Source organism: Oryctolagus cuniculus, chromosome 7, assembly GCF_964237555.1.
Source record: "Oryctolagus cuniculus chromosome 7, mOryCun1.1, whole genome shotgun sequence".
Classification (NCBI taxonomy): domain Eukaryota; kingdom Metazoa; phylum Chordata; class Mammalia; order Lagomorpha; family Leporidae; genus Oryctolagus; species Oryctolagus cuniculus.
The window spans coordinates 37,250,281-37,268,954 of NC_091438.1; the positions used below are offsets into that span (position 1 = coordinate 37,250,281).

Here is an 18,674-nt window from a genome sequence, read left to right on the forward strand (position 1 = left end):
GGTGCGTGTCCGGGGCCCGCAGGCCACACGGTCCCTGGTGCTCCGCGTGCGGGGGCCGGCGTGCGGGGCCTGGCCAAAAAGGGCGGCTTGCCTCCCCGTCGGGGAATCGAACCCCGGTCTCCCGCGTGACAGGCGGGGATACTCACCACTATACTAACGAGGACGGCGGCGGCCACCCTCGGGTCCCCTCGACCCCTCTGCGTCCGCCCGCCCGCCCGCCCGCCCGCACCCGACCCCTGCCCTCCACCGCCCACACACCGGCTCCAGGGCCAACCGCCACCCGTCCCCAGTGCCCAGGCCCCGGTCCCCGCAACCTAGTGCCTTCAGCCCCACGTGGACTCCCCGGCCCGGGACCACAACATGCTAGCTTCCAGGAGCATAGAGCCAACCAACCGGAGGACCCAGGGGAAGCCAGGGAGGAGGATGAAGATGAGGAAGAGCAGCAGCAGCAGCAGCAGCAGCAGCAGCAGCAGCAAGAGGAGAGGGGAGAAGAGCCAGCGGAGGGGCACAGCGAGGAAGAGGAGGAAGAGCACCCCCAGGAAAACCCAGAGGGAGAGGAGGAGGAGGAGGAAGACCACGACGACCCGGTGGGCGGGGCACAACGAGGGCGGGGGCAGCGCTGCGAACTGGAAGGAGCGGGCGGCCCGTCTGGGATGCGTCCCGGGGGGTGCTGCCGGGTGCCCCGTGCGGCCTCCAGAACCGGGCAGCGGCGCCCTGCAAGCCCCGGGAACCGCGCGGAGCTGCCCCGGGAACCGCGCAACCCGCGCGCCCCGCGGCCTGCGCCCTGGCCCCGCAGCCCAGGGCCCAGGCGGCGCGACGGACCAAGGCCGCAGTCCCTGGCGCGCTCCCCCAGCCAAGGGAACGGCCGCGCCACCCGGCCCGCCGTCAGGATGGCCGAGCGGTCTAAGGCGCTGCGTTCAGGTCGCAGTCTCCCCTGGAGGCGTGGGTTCGAATCCCACTCCTGACAAGCACGCCTTTTTGGCACGCCCGGGACAGCCTCGCGCCCGTCGTGCAACACGCCGCTCGCCGCTCCGGCTTTCCAGCCGTCGCGAGCGAGACCCCGCCTTGCCGGCCCGGCCCACACGTGGGACTCGCCACAGGGACCCCGCTCCAACTGGCCAGCGCGCAGGCACTCCCGCCCACCTCTCCCCACCACACCGCTTCTCGGGACCCACCTGCCTCCGAGTCTTCCTGGCTCCTCCGCTCCTCTGCCGCCACCCTCTGCCGCTACCTTCCGCACATTCACGGCCCTCCGCCTCCCAGCCCCAGTCCCCAGATCTCCTCCACCTCTCCCCGCCACCTGCCAGCCCCAGAGCGCTGAACCGACGGGCGGCCCGCCCAGAGTCCTCCCGAGCGTCCCCTAAACACCTGTCTGCAGCCAGCCCACCGAGAGCAGCGCACTTCGGCCGCGTCCCACCTCCTCGCCCTCGCCGCGCACTCCCGCCTCCCGCCTCCCGCCTGCCAGCCTGTCTGCCTGCTCGGGACAGCGCGCTGCCCGGGATCCTGCTCCTCGGAGCCCTTGGCTGACCCCGTGCTCCCGCCTCTCTCGGCCTCAGCACAGCTGCCTCAGGAGGCACAGAGGCCACGAGTCGGGAAAACCACCCGGGGCAGTGGTTGGTGGCCGGCCGAAGGCCCAGGCGCCCTGCGGTCACCCAGCTGCACACGTTGGCTCTCCTCCACGACCCACCGCCTCCCCAGGGGCGGGGCGGGGGGCTCCATGGGCAGGCGCGCCCCACCCAGCGTGGCGGCCGGCCACACACCCGCCTTCAGCCGGTGCTCCTGTTGCAGCCGTGGCTCACACCCGAGCCCACCACCACGGGGACCGCCCCGAGTCACCTGCTCTGACGGGGACCTGGGCAGAGGGCCGGGTCTGGCCGGCTGCATCCTGGCTCTCTCTGGGCTCCAGCGCCCCTCCTTCCCCGTGCCCTGGGATGCAGACAACAACCCAGCAGGAGCTGAAGCTCTGTGCTTCTCTCTCTTTCTCTGTCTGCCTGCCTCTTGCTCTCTAGCTCGCTCTCTCTCTCTCTCTCTCTCTCTCGTGTGTGTGTGTGTGTGTGTGTGTGTGTGTGTGTGTGTCTCCCTCCCAAACCCCACCCACCCATCCAAGGCCAACCACCACCACACCACACCACACCACACCCCCTCCAACCCCACCCCAGCCAACCATTCCGCCCATCCTCAACTCTAGGCAGCTTGCCAAGCAGCCTGGGCCCTAGAGGCGCGTGGAGCAGCTCCTTCTGCTTGCGCGTGGTCGCCCTGCTCCACGGAAAGCGGCTGCAACGGAGCAGCTCGTGGTGATCAGCCTGCGGGCCTGTGGCGGCTCCTGGCGGCGCCCGCCGACGGTGCATGGGTGGTTCAGTGGTAGAATTCTCGCCTGCCACGCGGGAGGCCCGGGTTCGATTCCCGGCCCATGCAGCTCCTGCTCCCCTTTTGCTTGGGCAGCCCCAGCAGTGCCTCTGCGCAAGCCGCTCCCTCGGGCTCCTCTCTGGCCAGCCTTGCACCAGCACTCTTGGCACACGCGCTCCCCAGCCCCCCTGGCCGCCGAACCCCGCCTAGCCCAGCGCCAGTGCCTCAGCTCTCGCACCCCTGCCTCCTTCCTAGCCTCTGCCTCTCCTGATACCCACTTCGGGCCCACGCGCTGCACTTCCGACCTCGCCGCTCTGCCGGCCGGCCACTGAGCCGCCAAGCCCCGCCGCTTCGCCTCCCCACACCCTGCTCTCACAACCAACCATCGCCAAAGTGCGGCTGGCCCTAGCACCCTTCCACGACTCCTCCCGCCTTCCGGCTGCTGGACAGATGCCGGCCCCCGTTGGGGGCTCACGCCCTGGCCCTAGGCTGCTTGGGATGCCAGCCTCCAGAACAGACACCCGACTCCAGCCCTGCCACGCGCCCCACACACCGCCCCCAGTGCCCAGGGCCGGGCCCCTCCCAACCCACTGCACGGGAGGCTCCACGCCTGAGACTCTGCCCTCTGAGTCCCGTCGACCTGTCGCCCCCGAGACCTGCCCTAAGCGGCTGGGCAGCTCCGCCCTTGCCCTGGAGGTCCTGTGTGGGCACAAGGAGCCGGAGCCGCTACTTGACGAGGGCCGAGCCGGCACAGAGTAGGGCGGAGAACCGCATGCAGGGATCGAGGCGTCAATCGGGACGCAGAGCTCAGAGATGAGGCGGGGATTGGAACGTGCTACCAAATCCGTGGTGGCGTGGCCCGCGACGGGGACCGGGAGGGTCGGTTCCCTCCCGTGCGGAGAGAGCCCACGGTGAAACGCCAGCGTATGCCGCTCCCCTCTCCTCCACCTTGTCCCCACACACTGGCTGGCTGTCATCTCGGCTCTCGGGCTGTCCGCAAGCCCTCTCCCACCTCCTCCCGGAGGAGGAGGCTCCCTCACCTATGGCCAGCCGCCGGCATTGCCCAGGGCTCCAGCTTGCCGGCCCTCTCCAGCCTGCTGGTCTCGCATCTGCATCCTGCATCCTGCATCCTGCATCCTGCATCCTGCATCCTGCATCCTGGGGGGTGGAGGCGGGGAGGGGTGCCAAGTGCAGGGCCCCTCTGGGACAGCTCCCACGTGTTCAAGCCCCGAGCCCACCTGGGAGCCTGGATCGGCTCACGGTGGGAAAACCAAAGCAACTGCACCCTGGGCTGCTTGGTGACTCTCAGACCCACGGAGGCCATGGCACGCGGCACCTGGCACCTGGCCCAACGGGCAGGGAGAGAAGGCGTGCCCTCTGTGTCTCTCTGTGTGTGTGTCTGTGTGTGTGTGAGTGTGTGTGTGCGCGCGCACGCAGAAGCACACGCGTTCCTGTGCGTGGTGCCGGCGGCGGTGATGTCGTGAGTGAGGACGTGAGGCCGAGTGCGTGCAGGCACCGGTCCCTGTGTGTGGAGTGGGGTGCGGCTGTTCCGGAATTGTGGCATCCTGGGTGTGCGGGTGGATGTGTGTTGGTGCGCGCGTGCCCACGTCTGGGTTGGGGGTGTTCCGGCTGCCCAGGAGTGTCGCAGAAAGGCTGGCAGGGGAGGCGCGGGAGCAGGGGGACAGCGAGCAGCCTGGAGGTGGGGAGCGGCCGAAGGTCCTGAGGTGGCGCAGCTGGCGAAAAGGACAGCAGCTGAGGGCGGCCGCGGAGGCAGAGGCACAGAGCTTGGGCCGGGGCCGGGGCTGGGGCTGGGGCGCAGTGTGCGTTGCCCCATTGCACAAGCAGTTGGCTGCGTGGTTGTGCAAAAGTGGGCGGGCTGTACTGCGGGAGGCAGAGCACACACGCCGGCCCTCCGAGGAAGAAGAAAGGCTTCCCTGACCGGGAATCGAACCCGGGCCGCGGCGGTGAGAGCGCCGAATCCTAACCACTAGACCACCAGGGAGCGTCGGGCTGCGCGTCTGGCCTGGGCCTCTGCCTGCTGCAGCCGGCGCCTGGGTGCCAATGGGCAGCAGCAGCAGCAGCAGCAGCAGCAGCAGCAGCGCCTGGCCTGTCGCGCTACCTCCACGGCCAACCCCCCGGCTGTCCTGCCCGGGCCGGCCGACGGGCCCCCGCCCGCCATCCGCCCTGACCTCAAAAACACACGGCGCGCCTCCGTCTCCTGGCCCCCGCGCACGCCCTGCCCCGCCGCGCTCAGCCGAGTCCACCCCACCTGGGCGGCCGGGCGCGCGCCACGACCACCGCCTCTGCCAAAAGGTGGGCGCGCTGCGTTGGCCGGGAATCGAACCCGGGTCAACTGCTTGGAAGGCAGCTATGCTCACCACTATACCACCAACGCCTCCCGCCGAGGCCGGCCTGGCCACGCGCCGCCCGGCTTGCCCGGAGCGCCCCGCCGCCCCCGTGCCCCGACGGCGCGCCTCGCCCGCACTTCCCCGCTGCCACCCCAAGGCCGCCCGGCGCCCCGCCGGCCAAGCCCAGCACGCCTGCCCGATCCACGCGCGCGCCCTCGCGCATCCACACGCACGCCAGCCGCTTCTCCGTCTGCGCACGCGCCCGCCTCCGCCCAGCGCCTCCCGGTCTCCTTACTCCTGGGAACCGGCCTCCGGATCCAGCGGAGCCCCGGCGGCGCGCGCGTCCGTATCCGTATCCGTCTCCGCGTCCGCCCTCAGCTGGCTCGTCCAAGCCCTCGTGCACCAGAGGTCCGACGGCCAGGCGACCGACCGCACCCGCAGGCTCGCTCCCCGGCTCGTCCGCGCCCCCTCACCCAGCGCACCTAGCGCACCTAGCGCACCAAGCGCACCAAGCCCTGTCGGTCGGTGGCGACCGACCGTGGGCGAGCGAAAACTCCTCGCGCGCGCCGCGCCCTGTGCGCCCAACACGGGTGCGTGTCCGGGGCCCGCAGGCCACACGGTCCCTGGTGCTCCGCGTGCGGGGGCCGGCGTGCGGGGCCTGGCCAAAAAGGGCGGCTTGCCTCCCCGTCGGGGAATCGAACCCCGGTCTCCCGCGTGACAGGCGGGGATACTCACCACTATACTAACGAGGACGGCGGCGGCCACCCTCGGGTCCCCTCGACCCCTCTGCGTCCGCCCGCCCGCCCGCCCGCACCCGACCCCTGCCCTCCACCGCCCACACACCGGCTCCAGGGCCAACCGCCACCCGTCCCCAGTGCCCAGGCCCCGGTCCCCGCAACCTAGTGCCTTCAGCCCCACGTGGACTCCCCGGCCCGGGACCACAACATGCTAGCTTCCAGGAGCATAGAGCCAACCAACCGGAGGACCCAGGGGAAGCCAGGGAGGAGGATGAAGATGAGGAAGAGCAGCAGCAGCAGCAGCAGCAGCAGCAAGAGGAGAGGGGAGAAGAGCCAGCGGAGGGGCACAGCGAGGAAGAGGAGGAAGAGCACCCCCAGGAAAACCCAGAGGGAGAGGAGGAGGAGGAGGAAGACCACGACGACCCGGTGGGCGGGGCACAACGAGGGCGGGGGCAGCGCTGCGAACTGGAAGGAGCGGGCGGCCCGTCTGGGATGCGTCCCGGGGGGTGCTGCCGGGTGCCCCGTGCGGCCTCCAGAACCGGGCAGCGGCGCCCTGCAAGCCCCGGGAACCGCGCGGAGCTGCCCCGGGAACCGCGCAACCCGCGCGCCCCGCGGCCTGCGCCCTGGCCCCGCAGCCCAGGGCCCAGGCGGCGCGACGGACCAAGGCCGCAGTCCCTGGCGCGCTCCCCCAGCCAAGGGAACGGCCGCGCCACCCGGCCCGCCGTCAGGATGGCCGAGCGGTCTAAGGCGCTGCGTTCAGGTCGCAGTCTCCCCTGGAGGCGTGGGTTCGAATCCCACTCCTGACAAGCACGCCTTTTTGGCACGCCCGGGCCAGCCTCGCGCCCGTCGTGCAACACGCCGCTCGCCGCTCCGGCTTTCCAGCCGTCGCGAGCGAGACCCCGCCTTGCCGGCCCGGCCCACACGTGGGACTCGCCACAGGGACCCCGCTCCAACTGGCCAGCGCGCAGGCACTCCCGCCCACCTCTCCCCACCACACCGCTTCTCGGGACCCACCTGCCTCCGAGTCTTCCTGGCTCCTCCGCTCCTCTGCCGCCACCCTCTGCCGCTACCTTCCGCACATTCACGGCCCTCCGCCTCCCAGCCCCAGTCCCCAGATCTCCTCCACCTCTCCCCGCCACCTGCCAGCCCCAGAGCGCTGAACCGACGGGCGGCCCGCCCAGAGTCCTCCCGAGCGTCCCCTAAACACCTGTCTGCAGCCAGCCCACCGAGAGCAGCGCACTTCGGCCGCGTCCCACCTCCTCGCCCTCGCCGCGCACTCCCGCCTCCCGCCTCCCGCCTGCCAGCCTGTCTGCCTGCTCGGGACAGCGCGCTGCCCGGGATCCTGCTCCTCGGAGCCCTTGGCTGACCCCGTGCTCCCGCCTCTCTCGGCCTCAGCACAGCTGCCTCAGGAGGCACAGAGGCCACGAGTCGGGAAAACCACCCGGGGCAGTGGTTGGTGGCCGGCCGAAGGCCCAGGCGCCCTGCGGTCACCCAGCTGCACACGTTGGCTCTCCTCCACGACCCACCGCCTCCCCAGGGGCGGGGCGGGGGGCTCCATGGGCAGGCGCGCCCCACCCAGCGTGGCGGCCGGCCACACACCCGCCTTCAGCCGGTGCTCCTGTTGCAGCCGTGGCTCACACCCGAGCCCACCACCACGGGGACCGCCCCGAGTCACCTGCTCTGACGGGGACCTGGGCAGAGGGCCGGGTCTGGCCGGCTGCATCCTGGCTCTCTCTGGGCTCCAGCGCCCCTCCTTCCCCGTGCCCTGGGATGCAGACAACAACCCAGCAGGAGCTGAAGCTCTGTGCTTCTCTCTCTTTCTCTGTCTGCCTGCCTCTTGCTCTCTAGCTCGCTCTCTCTCTCTCTCTCTCTCTCGTGTGTGTGTGTGTGTGTGTGTGTGTCTCCCTCCCAAACCCCACCCACCCATCCAAGGCCAACCACCACCACACCACACCACACCACACCCCCTCCAACCCCACCCCAGCCAACCATTCCGCCCATCCTCAACTCTAGGCAGCTTGCCAAGCAGCCTGGGCCCTAGAGGCGCGTGGAGCAGCTCCTTCTGCTTGCGCGTGGTCGCCCTGCTCCACGGAAAGCGGCTGCAACGGAGCAGCTCGTGGTGATCAGCCTGTGGGCCTGTGGCGGCTCCTGGCGGCGCCCGCCGACGGTGCATGGGTGGTTCAGTGGTAGAATTCTCGCCTGCCACGCGGGAGGCCTGGGTTCGATTCCCGGCCCATGCAGCTCCTGCTCCCCTTTTGCTTGGGCAGCCCCAGCAGTGCCTCTGCGCAAGCCGCTCCCTCGGGCTCCTCTCTGGCCAGCCTTGCACCAGCACTCTTGGCACACGCGCTCCCCAGCCCCCCTGGCCGCCGAACCCCGCCTAGCCCAGCGCCAGTGCCTCAGCTCTCGCACCCCTGCCTCCTTCCTAGCCTCTGCCTCTCCTGATACCCACTTCGGGCCCACGCGCTGCACTTCCGACCTCGCCGCTCTGCCGGCCGGCCACTGAGCCGCCAAGCCCCGCCGCTTCGCCTCCCCACACCCTGCTCTCACAACCAACCATCGCCAACGCGCGGCTGGCCCTAGCACCCTTCCACGACTCCTCCCGCCTTCCGGCTGCTGGACAGATGCCGGCCCCCGTTGGGGGCTCACGCCCTGGCCCTAGGCTGCTTGGGATGCCAGCCTCCAGAACAGACACCCGACTCCAGCCCTGCCACGCGCCCCACACACCGCCCCCAGTGCCCAGGGCCGGGCCCCTCCCAACCCACTGCACGGGAGGCTCCACGCCTGAGACTCTGCCCTCTGAGTCCCGTCGACCTGTCGCCCCCGAGACCTGCCCTAAGCGGCTGGGCAGCTCCGCCCTTGCCCTGGAGGTCCTGTGTGGGCACAAGGAGCCGGAGCCGCTACTTGACGAGGGCCGAGCCGGCACAGAGTAGGGCGGAGAACCGCATGCAGGGATCGAGGCGTCAATCGGGACGCAGAGCTCAGAGATGAGGCGGGGATTGGAACGTGCTACCAAATCCGTGGTGGCGTGGCCCGCGACGGGGACCGGGAGGGTCGGTTCCCTCCCGTGCGGAGAGAGCCCACGGTGAAACGCCAGCGTATGCCGCTCCCCTCTCCTCCACCTTGTCCCCACACACTGGCTGGCTGTCATCTCGGCTCTCGGGCTGTCCGCAAGCCCTCTCCCACCTCCTCCCGGAGGAGGAGGCTCCCTCACCTATGGCCAGCCGCCGGCATTGCCCAGGGCTCCAGCTTGCCGGCCCTCTCCAGCCTGCTGGTCTCGCATCTGCATCCTGCATCCTGCATCCTGCATCCTGCATCCTGCATCCTGCATCCTGGGGGGTGGAGGCGGGGAGGGGTGCCAAGTGCAGGGCCCCTCTGGGACAGCTCCCACGTGTTCAAGCCCCGAGCCCACCTGGGAGCCTGGATCGGCTCACGGTGGGAAAACCAAAGCAACTGCACCCTGGGCTGCTTGGTGACTCTCAGACCCACGGAGGCCATGGCACGCGGCACCTGGCACCTGGCCCAACGGGCAGGGAGAGAAGGCGTGCCCTCTGTGTCTCTCTGTGTGTGTGTCTGTGTGTGTGTGAGTGTGTGTGTGCGCGCGCACGCAGAAGCACACGCGTTCCTGTGCGTGGTGCCGGCGGCGGTGATGTCGTGAGTGAGGACGTGAGGCCGAGTGCGTGCAGGCACCGGTCCCTGTGTGTGGAGTGGGGTGCGGCTGTTCCGGAATTGTGGCATCCTGGGTGTGCGGGTGGATGTGTGTTGGTGCGCGCGTGCCCACGTCTGGGTTGGGGGTGTTCCGGCTGCCCAGGAGTGTCGCAGAAAGGCTGGCAGGGGAGGCGCGGGAGCAGGGGGACAGCGAGCAGCCTGGAGGTGGGGAGCGGCCGAAGGTCCTGAGGTGGCGCAGCTGGCGAAAAGGACAGCAGCTGAGGGCGGCCGCGGAGGCAGAGGCACAGAGCTTGGGCCGGGGCCGGGGCTGGGGCTGGGGCGCAGTGTGCGTTGCCCCATTGCACAAGCAGTTGGCTGCGTGGTTGTGCAAAAGTGGGCGGGCTGTACTGCGGGAGGCAGAGCACACACGCCGGCCCTCCGAGGAAGAAGAAAGGCTTCCCTGACCGGGAATCGAACCCGGGCCGCGGCGGTGAGAGCGCCGAATCCTAACCACTAGACCACCAGGGAGCGTCGGGCTGCGCGTCTGGCCTGGGCCTCTGCCTGCTGCAGCCGGCGCCTGGGTGCCAATGGGCAGCAGCAGCAGCAGCAGCAGCAGCAGCAGCAGCGCCTGGCCTGTCGCGCTACTTCCACGGCCAACCCCCCGGCTGTCCTGCCCGGGCCGGCCGACGGGCCCCCGCCCGCCATCCGCCCTGACCGCAAAAACACACGGCGCGCCTCCGTCTCCTGGCCCCCGCGCACGCCCTGCCCCGCCGCGCTCAGCCGAGTCCACCCCACCTGGGCGGCCGGGCGCGCGCCACGACCACCGCCTCTGCCAAAAGGTGGGCGCGCTGCGTTGGCCGGGAATCGAACCCGGGTCAACTGCTTGGAAGGCAGCTATGCTCACCACTATACCACCAACGCCTCCCGCCGAGGCCGGCCTGGCCACGCGCCGCCCGGCTTGCCCGGAGCGCCCCGCCGCCCCCGTGCCCCGACGGCGCGCCTCGCCCGCACTTCCCCGCTGCCACCCCAAGGCCGCCCGGCGCCCCGCCGGCCAAGCCCAGCACGCCTGCCCGATCCACGCGCGCGCCCTCGCGCATCCACACGCACGCCAGCCGCTTCTCCGTCTGCGCACGCGCCCGCCTCCGCCCAGCGCCTCCCGGTCTCCTTACTCCTGGGAACCGGCCTCCGGATCCAGCGGAGCCCCGGCGGCGCGCGCGTCCGTATCCGTATCCGTCTCCGCGTCCGCCCTCAGCTGGCTCGTCCAAGCCCTCGTGCACCAGAGGTCCGACGGCCAGGCGACCGACCGCACCCGCAGGCTCGCTCCCCGGCTCGTCCGCGCCCCCTCACCCAGCGCACCTAGCGCACCTAGCGCACCAAGCGCACCAAGCCCTGTCGGTCGGTGGCGACCGACCGTGGGCGAGCGAAAACTCCTCGCGCGCGCCGCGCCCTGTGCGCCCAACACGGGTGCGTGTCCGGGGCCCGCAGGCCACACGGTCCCTGGTGCTCCGCGTGCGGGGGCCGGCGTGCGGGGCCTGGCCAAAAAGGGCGGCTTGCCTCCCCGTCGGGGAATCGAACCCCGGTCTCCCGCGTGACAGGCGGGGATACTCACCACTATACTAACGAGGACGGCGGCGGCCACCCTCGGGTCCCCTCGACCCCTCTGCGTCCGCCCGCCCGCCCGCCCGCCCGCCCGCACCCGACCCCTGCCCTCCACCGCCCACACACCGGCTCCAGGGCCAACCGCCACCCGTCCCCAGTGCCCAGGCCCCGGTCCCCGCAACCTAGTGCCTTCAGCCCCACGTGGACTCCCCGGCCCGGGACCACAACATGCTAGCTTCCAGGAGCATAGAGCCAACCAACCGGAGGACCCAGGGGAAGCCAGGGAGGAGGATGAAGATGAGGAAGAGCAGCAGCAGCAGCAGCAGCAGCAGCAAGAGGAGAGGGGAGAAGAGCCAGCGGAGGGGCACAGCGAGGAAGAGGAGGAAGAGCACCCCCAGGAAAACCCAGAGGGAGAGGAGGAGGAGGAGGAAGACCACGACGACCCGGTGGGCGGGGCACAACGAGGGCGGGGGCAGCGCTGCGAACTGGAAGGAGCGGGCGGCCCGTCTGGGATGCGTCCCGGGGGGTGCTGCCGGGTGCCCCGTGCGGCCTCCAGAACCGGGCAGCGGCGCCCTGCAAGCCCCGGGAACCGCGCGGAGCTGCCCCGGGAACCGCGCAACCCGCGCGCCCCGCGGCCTGCGCCCTGGCCCCGCAGCCCAGGGCCCAGGCGGCGCGACGGACCAAGGCCGCAGTCCCTGGCGCGCTCCCCCAGCCAAGGGAACGGCCGCGCCACCCGGCCCGCCGTCAGGATGGCCGAGCGGTCTAAGGCGCTGCGTTCAGGTCGCAGTCTCCCCTGGAGGCGTGGGTTCGAATCCCACTCCTGACAAGCACGCCTTTTTGGCACGCCCGGGACAGCCTCGCGCCCGTCGTGCAACACGCCGCTCGCCGCTCCGGCTTTCCAGCCGTCGCGAGCGAGACCCCGCCTTGCCGGCCCGGCCCACACGTGGGACTCGCCACAGGGACCCCGCTCCAACTGGCCAGCGCGCAGGCACTCCCGCCCACCTCTCCCCACCACACCGCTTCTCGGGACCCACCTGCCTCCGAGTCTTCCTGGCTCCTCCGCTCCTCTGCCGCCACCCTCTGCCGCTACCTTCCGCACATTCACGGCCCTCCGCCTCCCAGCCCCAGTCCCCAGATCTCCTCCACCTCTCCCCGCCACCTGCCAGCCCCAGAGCGCTGAACCGACGGGCGGCCCGCCCAGAGTCCTCCCGAGCGTCCCCTAAACACCTGTCTGCAGCCAGCCCACCGAGAGCAGCGCACTTCGGCCGCGTCCCACCTCCTCGCCCTCGCCGCGCACTCCCGCCTCCCGCCTCCCGCCTGCCAGCCTGTCTGCCTGCTCGGGACAGCGCGCTGCCCGGGATCCTGCTCCTCGGAGCCCTTGGCTGACCCCGTGCTCCCGCCTCTCTCGGCCTCAGCACAGCTGCCTCAGGAGGCACAGAGGCCACGAGTCGGGAAAACCACCCGGGGCAGTGGTTGGTGGCCGGCCGAAGGCCCAGGCGCCCTGCGGTCACCCAGCTGCACACGTTGGCTCTCCTCCACGACCCACCGCCTCCCCAGGGGCGGGGCGGGGGGCTCCATGGGCAGGCGCGCCCCACCCAGCGTGGCGGCCGGCCACACACCCGCCTTCAGCCGGTGCTCCTGTTGCAGCCGTGGCTCACACCCGAGCCCACCACCACGGGGACCGCCCCGAGTCACCTGCTCTGACGGGGACCTGGGCAGAGGGCCGGGTCTGGCCGGCTGCATCCTGGCTCTCTCTGGGCTCCAGCGCCCCTCCTTCCCCGTGCCCTGGGATGCAGACAACAACCCAGCAGGAGCTGAAGCTCTGTGCTTCTCTCTCTTTCTCTGTCTGCCTGCCTCTTGCTCTCTAGCTCGCTCTCTCTCTCTCTCTCTCTCTCGTGTGTGTGTGTGTGTGTGTGTGTGTGTGTGTCTCCCTCCCAAACCCCACCCACCCATCCAAGGCCAACCACCACCACACCACACCACACCACACCCCCTCCAACCCCACCCCAGCCAACCATTCCGCCCATCCTCAACTCTAGGCAGCTTGCCAAGCAGCCTGGGCCCTAGAGGCGCGTGGAGCAGCTCCTTCTGCTTGCGCGTGGTCGCCCTGCTCCACGGAAAGCGGCTGCAACGGAGCAGCTCGTGGTGATCAGCCTGTGGGCCTGTGGCGGCTCCTGGCGGCGCCCGCCGACGGTGCATGGGTGGTTCAGTGGTAGAATTCTCGCCTGCCACGCGGGAGGCCTGGGTTCGATTCCCGGCCCATGCAGCTCCTGCTCCCCTTTTGCTTGGGCAGCCCCAGCAGTGCCTCTGCGCAAGCCGCTCCCTCGGGCTCCTCTCTGGCCAGCCTTGCACCAGCACTCTTGGCACACGCGCTCCCCAGCCCCCCTGGCCGCCGAACCCCGCCTAGCCCAGCGCCAGTGCCTCAGCTCTCGCACCCCTGCCTCCTTCCTAGCCTCTGCCTCTCCTGATACCCACTTCGGGCCCACGCGCTGCACTTCCGACCTCGCCGCTCTGCCGGCCGGCCACTGAGCCGCCAAGCCCCGCCGCTTCGCCTCCCCACACCCTGCTCTCACAACCAACCATCGCCAACGCGCGGCTGGCCCTAGCACCCTTCCACGACTCCTCCCGCCTTCCGGCTGCTGGACAGATGCCGGCCCCCGTTGGGGGCTCACGCCCTGGCCCTAGGCTGCTTGGGATGCCAGCCTCCAGAACAGACACCCGACTCCAGCCCTGCCACGCGCCCCACACACCGCCCCCAGTGCCCAGGGCCGGGCCCCTCCCAACCCACTGCACGGGAGGCTCCACGCCTGAGACTCTGCCCTCTGAGTCCCGTCGACCTGTCGCCCCCGAGACCTGCCCTAAGCGGCTGGGCAGCTCCGCCCTTGCCCTGGAGGTCCTGTGTGGGCACAAGGAGCCGGAGCCGCTACTTGACGAGGGCCGAGCCGGCACAGAGTAGGGCGGAGAACCGCATGCAGGGATCGAGGCGTCAATCGGGACGCAGAGCTCAGAGATGAGGCGGGGATTGGAACGTGCTACCAAATCCGTGGTGGCGTGGCCCGCGACGGGGACCGGGAGGGTCGGTTCCCTCCCGTGCGGAGAGAGCCCACGGTGAAACGCCAGCGTATGCCGCTCCCCTCTCCTCCACCTTGTCCCCACACACTGGCTGGCTGTCATCTCGGCTCTCGGGCTGTCCGCAAGCCCTCTCCCACCTCCTCCCGGAGGAGGAGGCTCCCTCACCTATGGCCAGCCGCCGGCATTGCCCAGGGCTCCAGCTTGCCGGCCCTCTCCAGCCTGCTGGTCTCGCATCTGCATCCTGCATCCTGCATCCTGCATCCTGCATCCTGCATCCTGGGGGGTGGAGGCGGGGAGGGGTGCCAAGTGCAGGGCCCCTCTGGGACAGCTCCCACGTGTTCAAGCCCCGAGCCCACCTGGGAGCCTGGATCGGCTCACGGTGGGAAAACCAAAGCAACTGCACCCTGGGCTGCTTGGTGACTCTCAGACCCACGGAGGCCATGGCACGCGGCACCTGGCACCTGGCCCAACGGGCAGGGAGAGAAGGCGTGCCCTCTGTGTCTCTCTGTGTGTGTGTCTGTGTGTGTGTGAGTGTGTGTGTGCGCGCGCACGCAGAAGCACACGCGTTCCTGTGCGTGGTGCCGGCGGCGGTGATGTCGTGAGTGAGGACGTGAGGCCGAGTGCGTGCAGGCACCGGTCCCTGTGTGTGGAGTGGGGTGCGGCTGTTCCGGAATTGTGGCATCCTGGGTGTGCGGGTGGATGTGTGTTGGTGCGCGCGTGCCCACGTCTGGGTTGGGGGTGTTCCGGCTGCCCAGGAGTGTCGCAGAAAGGCTGGCAGGGGAGGCGCGGGAGCAGGGGGACAGCGAGCAGCCTGGAGGTGGGGAGCGGCCGAAGGTCCTGAGGTGGCGCAGCTGGCGAAAAGGACAGCAGCTGAGGGCGGCCGCGGAGGCAGAGGCACAGAGCTTGGGCCGGGGCCGGGGCTGGGGCTGGGGCGCAGTGTGCGTTGCCCCATTGCACAAGCAGTTGGCTGCGTGGTTGTGCAAAAGTGGGCGGGCTGTACTGCGGGAGGCAGAGCACACACGCCGGCCCTCCGAGGAAGAAGAAAGGCTTCCCTGACCGGGAATCGAACCCGGGCCGCGGCGGTGAGAGCGCCGAATCCTAACCACTAGACCACCAGGGAGCGTCGGGCTGCGCGTCTGGCCTGGGCCTCTGCCTGCTGCAGCCGGCGCCTGGGTGCCAATGGGCAGCAGCAGCAGCAGCAGCAGCAGCAGCGCCTGGCCTGTCGCGCTACTTCCACGGCCAACCCCCCGGCTGTCCTGCCCGGGCCGGCCGACGGGCCCCCGCCCGCCATCCGCCCTGACCTCAAAAACACACGGCGCGCCTCCGTCTCCTGGCCCCCGCGCACGCCCTGCCCCGCCGCGCTCAGCCGAGTCCACCCCACCTGGGCGGCCGGGCGCGCGCCACGACCACCGCCTCTGCCAAAAGGTGGGCGCGCTGCGTTGGCCGGGAATCGAACCCGGGTCAACTGCTTGGAAGGCAGCTATGCTCACCACTATACCACCAACGCCTCCCGCCGAGGCCGGCCTGGCCACGCGCCGCCCGGCTTGCCCGGAGCGCCCCGCCGCCCCCGTGCCCCGACGGCGCGCCTCGCCCGCACTTCCCCGCTGCCACCCCAAGGCCGCCCGGCGCCCCGCCGGCCAAGCCCAGCACGCCTGCCCGATCCACGCGCGCGCCCTCGCGCATCCACACGCACGCCAGCCGCTTCTCCGTCTGCGCACGCGCCCGCCTCCGCCCAGCGCCTCCCGGTCTCCTTACTCCTGGGAACCGGCCTCCGGATCCAGCGGAGCCCCGGCGGCGCGCGCGTCCGTATCCGTATCCGTCTCCGCGTCCGCCCTCAGCTGGCTCGTCCAAGCCCTCGTGCACCAGAGGTCCGACGGCCAGGCGACCGACCGCACCCGCAGGCTCGCTCCCCGGCTCGTCCGCGCCCCCTCACCCAGCGCACCTAGCGCACCTAGCGCACCAAGCGCACCAAGCCCTGTCGGTCGGTGGCGACCGACCGTGGGCGAGCGAAAACTCCTCGCGCGCGCCGCGCCCTGTGCGCCCAACACGGGTGCGTGTCCGGGGCCCGCAGGCCACACGGTCCCTGGTGCTCCGCGTGCGGGGGCCGGCGTGCGGGGCCTGGCCAAAAAGGGCGGCTTGCCTCCCCGTCGGGGAATCGAACCCCGGTCTCCCGCGTGACAGGCGGGGATACTCACCACTATACTAACGAGGACGGCGGCGGCCACCCTCGGGTCCCCTCGACCCCTCTGCGTCCGCCCGCCCGCCCGCCCGCCCGCCCGCCCGCACCCGACCCCTGCCCTCCACCGCCCACACACCGGCTCCAGGGCCAACCGCCACCCGTCCCCAGTGCCCAGGCCCCGGTCCCCGCAACCTAGTGCCTTCAGCCCCACGTGGACTCCCCGGCCCGGGACCACAACATGCTAGCTTCCAGGAGCATAGAGCCAACCAACCGGAGGACCCAGGGGAAGCCAGGGAGGAGGATGAAGATGAGGAAGAGCAGCAGCAGCAGCAGCAGCAGCAGCAGCAGCAGCAAGAGGAGAGGGGAGAAGAGCCAGCGGAGGGGCACAGCGAGGAAGAGGAGGAAGAGCACCCCCAGGAAAACCCAGAGGGAGAGGAGGAGGAGGAGGAAGACCACGACGACCCGGTGGGCGGGGCACAACGAGGGCGGGGGCAGCGCTGCGAACTGGAAGGAGCGGGCGGCCCGTCTGGGATGCGTCCCGGGGGGTGCTGCCGGGTGCCCCGTGCGGCCTCCAGAACCGGGCAGCGGCGCCCTGCAAGCCCCGGGAACCGCGCGGAGCTGCCCCGGGAACCGCGCAACCCGCGCGCCCCGCGGCCTGCGCCCTGGCCCCGCAGCCCAGGGCCCAGGCGGCGCGACGGACCAAGGCCGCAGTCCCTGGCGCGCTCCCCCAGCCAAGGGAACGGCCGCGCCACCCGGCCCGCCGTCAGGATGGCCGAGCGGTCTAAGGCGCTGCGTTCAGGTCGCAGTCTCCCCTGGAGGCGTGGGTTCGAATCCCACTCCTGACAAGCACGCCTTTTTGGCACGCCCGGGACAGCCTCGCGCCCGTCGTGCAACACGCCGCTCGCCGCTCCGGCTTTCCAGCCGTCGCGAGCGAGACCCCGCCTTGCCGGCCCGGCCCACACGTGGGACTCGCCACAGGGACCCCGCTCCAACTGGCCAGCGCGCAGGCACTCCCGCCCACCTCTCCCCACCACACCGCTTCTCGGGACCCACCTGCCTCCGAGTCTTCCTGGCTCCTCCGCTCCTCTGCCGCCACCCTCTGCCGCTACCTTCCGCACATTCACGGCCCTCCGCCTCCCAGCCCCAGTCCCCAGATCTCCTCCACCTCTCCCCGCCACCTGCCAGCCCCAGAGCGCTGAACCGACGGGCGGCCCGCCCAGAGTCCTCCCGAGCGTCCCCTAAACACCTGTCTGCAGCCAGCCCACCGAGAGCAGCGCACTTCGGCCGCGTCCCACCTCCTCGCCCTCGCCGCGCACTCCCGCCTCCCGCCTCCCGCCTGCCAGCCTGTCTGCCTGCTCGGGACAGCGCGCTGCCCGGGATCCTGCTCCTCGGAGCCCTTGGCTGACCCCGTGCTCCCGCCTCTCTCGGCCTCAGCACAGCTGCCTCAGGAGGCACAGAGGCCACGAGTCGGGAAAACCACCCGGGGCAGTGGTTGGTGGCCGGCCGAAGGCCCAGGCGCCCTGCGGTCACCCAGCTGCACACGTTGGCTCTCCTCCACGACCCACCGCCTCCCCAGGGGCGGGGCGGGGGGCTCCATGGGCAGGCGCGCCCCACCCAGCGTGGCGGCCGGCCACACACCCGCCTTCAGCCGGTGCTCCTGTTGCAGCCGTGGCTCACACCCGAGCCCACCACCACGGGGACCGCCCCGAGTCACCTGCTCTGACGGGGACCTGGGCAGAGGGCCGGGTCTGGCCGGCTGCATCCTGGCTCTCTCTGGGCTCCAGCGCCCCTCCTTCCCCGTGCCCTGGGATGCAGACAACAACCCAGCAGGAGCTGAAGCTCTGTGCTTCTCTCTCTTTCTCTGTCTGCCTGCCTCTTGCTCTCTAGCTCGCTCTCTCTCTCTCTCTCTCTCTCGTGTGTGTGTGTGTGTGTGTGTGTGTGTGTGTCTCCCTCCCAAACCCCACCCACCCATCCAAGGCCAACCACCACCACACCACACCACACCACACCCCCTCCAACCCCACCCCAGCCAACCATTCCGCCCATCCTCAACTCTAGGCAGCTTGCCAAGCAGCCTGGGCCCTAGAGGCGCGTGGAGCAGCTCCTTCTGCTTGCGCGTGGTCGCCCTGCTCCACGGAAAGCGGCTGCAACGGAGCAGCTCGTGGTGATCAGCCTGTGGGCCTGTGGCGGCTCCTGGCGGCGCCCGCCGACGGTGCATGGGTGGTTCAGTGGTAGAATTCTCGCCTGCCACGCGGGAGGCCTGGGTTCGATTCCCGGCCCATGCAGCTCCTGCTCCCCTTTTGCTTGGGCAGCCCCAGCAGTGCCTCTGCGCAAGCCGCTCCCTCGGGCTCCTCTCTGGCCAGCCTTGCACCAGCACTCTTGGCACACGCGCTCCCCAGCCCCCCTGGCCGCCGAACCCCGCCTAGCCCAGCGCCAGTGCCTCAGCTCTCGCACCCCTGCCTCCTTCCTAGCCTCTGCCTCTCCTGATACCCACTTCGGGCCCACGCGCTGCACTTCCGACCTCGCCGCTCTGCCGGCCGGCCACTGAGCCGCCAAGCCCCGCCGCTTCGCCTCCCCACACCCTGCTCTCACAACCAACCATCGCCAACGCGCGGCTGGCCCTAGCACCCTTCCACGACTCCTCCCGCCTTCCGGCTGCTGGACAGATGCCGGCCCCCGTTGGGGGCTCACGCCCTGGCCCTAGGCTGCTTGGGATGCCAGCCTCCAGAACAGACACCCGACTCCAGC

At 70.9% G+C, this 18,674-nt stretch overlaps 16 non-coding genes across 16 annotated transcripts; 6 read left to right on the forward strand and 10 right to left on the reverse strand.

Annotated features, from left to right (window-relative positions):
• Positions 1 to 91: 91 nt before the first annotated feature.
• TRNAD-GUC (transfer RNA aspartic acid (anticodon GUC)) lies at positions 92 to 163 on the reverse strand. The gene has a single exon. It is a non-coding gene; the product is annotated as a tRNA-Asp (tRNA).
• Positions 164 to 884: 721 nt separating this feature from the next.
• TRNAL-CAG (transfer RNA leucine (anticodon CAG)) lies at positions 885 to 967 on the forward strand. Its single transcript has one exon. It is a non-coding gene; the product is annotated as a tRNA-Leu (tRNA).
• A 1,377-nt stretch (positions 968 to 2,344) lies between these two features.
• Positions 2,345 to 2,415, forward strand: TRNAG-GCC (transfer RNA glycine (anticodon GCC)). The gene has a single exon. It is a non-coding gene; the product is annotated as a tRNA-Gly (tRNA).
• A 1,861-nt stretch (positions 2,416 to 4,276) lies between these two features.
• TRNAE-CUC (transfer RNA glutamic acid (anticodon CUC)) lies at positions 4,277 to 4,348 on the reverse strand. Its single transcript has one exon. It is a non-coding gene; the product is annotated as a tRNA-Glu (tRNA).
• A 321-nt stretch (positions 4,349 to 4,669) lies between these two features.
• On the reverse strand, positions 4,670 to 4,741 carry TRNAG-UCC (transfer RNA glycine (anticodon UCC)). The gene has a single exon. It is a non-coding gene; the product is annotated as a tRNA-Gly (tRNA).
• Positions 4,742 to 5,374: 633 nt separating this feature from the next.
• On the reverse strand, positions 5,375 to 5,446 carry TRNAD-GUC (transfer RNA aspartic acid (anticodon GUC)). Its single transcript has one exon. It is a non-coding gene; the product is annotated as a tRNA-Asp (tRNA).
• Positions 5,447 to 6,154: 708 nt separating this feature from the next.
• TRNAL-CAG (transfer RNA leucine (anticodon CAG)) lies at positions 6,155 to 6,237 on the forward strand. Its single transcript has one exon. It is a non-coding gene; the product is annotated as a tRNA-Leu (tRNA).
• Positions 6,238 to 9,532: 3,295 nt separating this feature from the next.
• Positions 9,533 to 9,604, reverse strand: TRNAE-CUC (transfer RNA glutamic acid (anticodon CUC)). Its single transcript has one exon. It is a non-coding gene; the product is annotated as a tRNA-Glu (tRNA).
• A 321-nt stretch (positions 9,605 to 9,925) lies between these two features.
• On the reverse strand, positions 9,926 to 9,997 carry TRNAG-UCC (transfer RNA glycine (anticodon UCC)). Its single transcript has one exon. It is a non-coding gene; the product is annotated as a tRNA-Gly (tRNA).
• A 633-nt stretch (positions 9,998 to 10,630) lies between these two features.
• On the reverse strand, positions 10,631 to 10,702 carry TRNAD-GUC (transfer RNA aspartic acid (anticodon GUC)). The gene has a single exon. It is a non-coding gene; the product is annotated as a tRNA-Asp (tRNA).
• A 716-nt stretch (positions 10,703 to 11,418) lies between these two features.
• TRNAL-CAG (transfer RNA leucine (anticodon CAG)) lies at positions 11,419 to 11,501 on the forward strand. The gene has a single exon. It is a non-coding gene; the product is annotated as a tRNA-Leu (tRNA).
• Positions 11,502 to 14,795: 3,294 nt separating this feature from the next.
• Positions 14,796 to 14,867, reverse strand: TRNAE-CUC (transfer RNA glutamic acid (anticodon CUC)). The gene has a single exon. It is a non-coding gene; the product is annotated as a tRNA-Glu (tRNA).
• Positions 14,868 to 15,182: 315 nt separating this feature from the next.
• TRNAG-UCC (transfer RNA glycine (anticodon UCC)) lies at positions 15,183 to 15,254 on the reverse strand. Its single transcript has one exon. It is a non-coding gene; the product is annotated as a tRNA-Gly (tRNA).
• A 633-nt stretch (positions 15,255 to 15,887) lies between these two features.
• On the reverse strand, positions 15,888 to 15,959 carry TRNAD-GUC (transfer RNA aspartic acid (anticodon GUC)). The gene has a single exon. It is a non-coding gene; the product is annotated as a tRNA-Asp (tRNA).
• A 729-nt stretch (positions 15,960 to 16,688) lies between these two features.
• TRNAL-CAG (transfer RNA leucine (anticodon CAG)) lies at positions 16,689 to 16,771 on the forward strand. Its single transcript has one exon. It is a non-coding gene; the product is annotated as a tRNA-Leu (tRNA).
• Positions 16,772 to 18,140: 1,369 nt separating this feature from the next.
• Positions 18,141 to 18,211, forward strand: TRNAG-GCC (transfer RNA glycine (anticodon GCC)). The gene has a single exon. It is a non-coding gene; the product is annotated as a tRNA-Gly (tRNA).
• The last annotated feature ends 463 nt before the right edge of the window (positions 18,212 to 18,674 follow it).